Source organism: Micromesistius poutassou, assembly GCF_964030765.1.
Source record: "Micromesistius poutassou genome assembly, chromosome: 7".
NCBI lineage: Eukaryota > Metazoa > Chordata > Actinopteri > Gadiformes > Gadidae > Micromesistius > Micromesistius poutassou.
This window is the reverse complement of record NC_140277.1, coordinates 6,026,682-6,030,747: the sequence shown is the minus strand read 5'-3', so window position 1 is coordinate 6,030,747 and position 4,066 is coordinate 6,026,682.

The window sequence follows — 4,066 nt, the reverse complement described above, 5'->3', positions numbered from 1 at the left end:
GCTCAAGGGATAGACACTGGGGAAACTATATTCACAGGAATGTGACCCTCATCAGTACATTCACTCAATGACAATGAAAAATAGTCTCACTACAGTCGATCCGTATTCTATTATGTTTATTAAGTCCTTTGTATTGAAGTGCATTGCACTTCAGGCAATGCTATTGTATGTTGACGTCCAAATAACGCAGTGTTTCCCAACCTTTTTGCCCAACCTTGAGACCCCAACTTTAAGCTTTGTTGAAGTCTACAGCTAATGTCAGAAATCTCCTCTGATACCATATGCATATCAGAGGACCCCAAGTGGGGTCCTGGCTCCAAGGTCGGGAGACACTGCTAGAGAGCATCAATTCATTCCTGCATGTAGTAACCAACATGTGTGCTTTCGGTGGCTACTTTCAAAGCCTCTGTTATATAATGATTATGTGAAGCATCATCACTTCCATTGTGGTGGTCGTGTCCGCTCATCGACAGAAGGACAATGAAAATGGATTCCTTATCTGTGGTCTGAAATCAAGGAGACTCCTGCCTCCGTATGCTCTCTAATCCCTGATGACAGTGTGTGTGTGTGTGTGTGTCAGTATCTGTGTGGGTGTGTGTGTGTGTATGTGTGTGTGTTTGTGCGTCTGTGTGTGTTCATGTGCATCTGTGTGAGTATGTGTATGTGTGTGTGTGTGCTTGCTTGTGTGTGTGTGCATGTGTGCTAGCTTGTGTGTGTGTGTGTGTGTGTGTGTGTGTGTGTGTTGGTGTGGGTGTGTGTATGTGTGTACATGCAGGTGCGTGCGTGTGTGTCTGCCTTAACAGTGGTGGGTTAATGATTGTGAGCTTAGCTGGATAAACTGCAGCTCAGAGGCAAACTTCTCGCCTCCCACCTGCATTCCATTCCAAGCACTTATACCAAATCTTTCCCTTTTTAGCACAGAAGGGGCCAATATCGAAAGCCTTAAAAATGATACAAATGATACAACATTGTTGTTGAACTGCCGAATTTATCCACGGTTGTCCATGGTTCTTTTATTGTGGGTCATTGTTTCATCATTTTTTTTTAAAATCTTTTTCGATAACTCCCCCGCGCATAGTGTAGACATTTATAGTAGTATTGAGTGATCCTCACCAAGAGGTGCGCTGATGCAGTGTCGACCGCCTCGGAACGACCATGTTGAGCGGGTGGAGGCGGGGCAGGGCTGATGTATAGGTGGATAGGCTTCCATGGGACTGAGCTTCCTCCTGAGGTGGAGTTGCCCCGCCCACCGTCTCACCCCGCCAGGCCGCTTCACCCAAGGTTGTACCCCGAAGGCTACAAAGAGACACACACACACACACACACACACACATGTATGTATGTCAGCACAAACACAAATCAAACACAAGTCAAACACACACACACACACACACACACACACACACACACACACACACACACACACACCTTCATGGGAATGTCAGCACAAACACAAATCCCACAAACCACACAAACACAAACTCAGAAAAACACATGTCATACATAAACATGAGCACACACAAACGCACACATGAACGCACACACACACACAAAAACACAATGAACAATCAACACCATAATAGGATTCCTCCCCATTAGTCAAAGGTGCCATTATGCAGGCTGCTGTAGCATCAGTGACATAGTTATGGACTACACCTAAACAATCAATGTGCTGACACCGGAGCTGGCTCTAATCAGCTATAGATAGTCGTGTTGGATAGGAATAACAAAGAATACGATATAACGCAGACCGACACAAACACACCAACACAACACCCACAGACTCTGTCCACTGGAGAAATCACCTCGAACACAACGGAAAACACAGCCTGGGCTCGATTAAAAAAAAGACCCACTTAAAAAAATTAAATTAAAAAATCACGGGGGATTTTCAGAAAGAAATACAGTCCCTGCACACGCCGCACAACACCAATTATGTGCAGCACGAGCATGGCAGTGGCAGATGGCCTGGTATTTTTTAATGCGCCCCACTATGCTTGTGAGAGGTAGAGGGAAAGACTGCCAACAGCCCTGTCAACAGGAGAGACTTTCTGGACCGAGATCGGAACAGTTTCAGAATACTGGAAGATGCAAATGGACATGGACGTCTGGAAAATACCTATGGAAGAACCTGAGGCATGGCTCAAGGTAGAGAGAGAGCGAGGGAGAGGGAAAGCGAGAGCAAGAGCGAGACAGATAATGATGTTAAACTGCTTTGGCAGTGTAAATGTTTATTGTACATACCAATAAAACCCAGTGGAATTTAATTGAGAGATGAGCGAGAGAGAGAGAGAGAGAGAGAGAGAGAGAGAGAGAGAGAGAGAGAGAGAGAGAGAGAGAGAGCGAGACGGTGCAGCAAGGAGAGAGTGGGACGTGAGCTTGGAAGATGACAGATGATCACTCACAGACAATATGTTTGACAGCACCAAAGAAGTGTTGAAAACAACTCCCACACCAAAACAAGCTGAAAGGCACACACACACACACACACAAACATACGCACACACACACACACACACACATACTCACACCTCCAGTAAGATGTGCCCACACCAACTCACAACAAAGCGATTACGAGAATTAGAACAAAAATAATTAGCCGTTATTATTAATTAATAATTTAGCAGACGATTTTATCCAAAGCGGCATACAGTGATTTTTCTTAACGATGCATGACATATGAATGAGCAGGGATAGACATCTTGCTCAACGATGCCTGCAAATAGATTTTTTTGTGGAGGAGAGCAAAACATTCAGCAACTGGTTCGCAGAGATTGGAAAAATATTGGACGTTTTCTCTAAACAACTGCCTTTGTGACAATCATTGTCGTGCTTGCATAAATCCGCTCCCTCGCACTTGCATGTGGCGAGCTCAGGAGCTGGCACTGGTGTTGAGTCTGTGTAGGACGCATGGAGCACTATATGGGGGATTCCCTGATTGCCAGCGGGGTATTTCACATGCGGGTTCCAACCTTTCGGCGGGGAGTCGAACGCCTTCAGCCTCCCCATCCAGCCCTATGTTGTGAGGCTAAAGCATCAGGAAACCCACAGTGATTAGCCCCAGCCTCCCTCATCCGAACACACGGATTCGGTCAGTTCTGATGGATCACAGCCTCTCTCCATGTTTATATTTAGTCACTAAGGATGAGTCAGGCTCGATCTCTAAGTCATCCCCCCCCCAGGCTTCAAGGCAAAACCCAGCTAGGGCTTGGAGCTCTGTTTATTGATGGAGCTAACGGCTCAATAGCAGTTAGGAGACACAGTTCAAATCAGGCATTGTAAGTACACAATGTACGGGCACTCACTCACACACACACACACACACACACACACACACACACACACACACACACACACACACACACACACACACACGCACACACACACACGCATCACCACCCATATTCACACAACAGGGGGTGCACCCACATGCCTCGGTTTTGGAATGTCAGTGGAGGCAGATGTGCCAAGCAAAAGATGAATCAAACCAACATGAAAATAAATCAAACCTTCCCATGCCGCCTCTCGGGAGGATTAGATTCTCTAGGGCACACCTGTGCACACACACACACACACACACACACACACACACACACACACACACACATCCAGGCAGGAACAGTTGGATGTTAGAGTGAGTTAGATCACACTGGAGAGGGAGGGATCAGGGAGGGAGAGGGATGGGATGCAGGGTCAAATCGTCTAATCCAGTGTGAAACGGGTCATCATTGCGAGTATATTAATCCCAGCAGCATTGGTTAAGGAGCAGGGCGGAACAGCTACTTCATTCTAATCCCTACAACCTAAAGGTTAAACTCCCATTGTGTGAGCTAACACTTGACAGACCCATACTGGGAAGTCGAAATCAGACTTTTAAGTTGAAGTGTAAAATGCGGTAGCTTTACTGAAACCTTTAGGGGAATTTGAAGACTGTGGCCATGGCTTGGTTTAGCTGTAATGCTTAACAGTTGTTGTATACCTCAAGCTAAACGGGGGACTGTTTCACTGTAAACTGTTGAACTAATTACAAATCCTTTAATTAGTGTTGGCAGAGAATGTTGGCAGT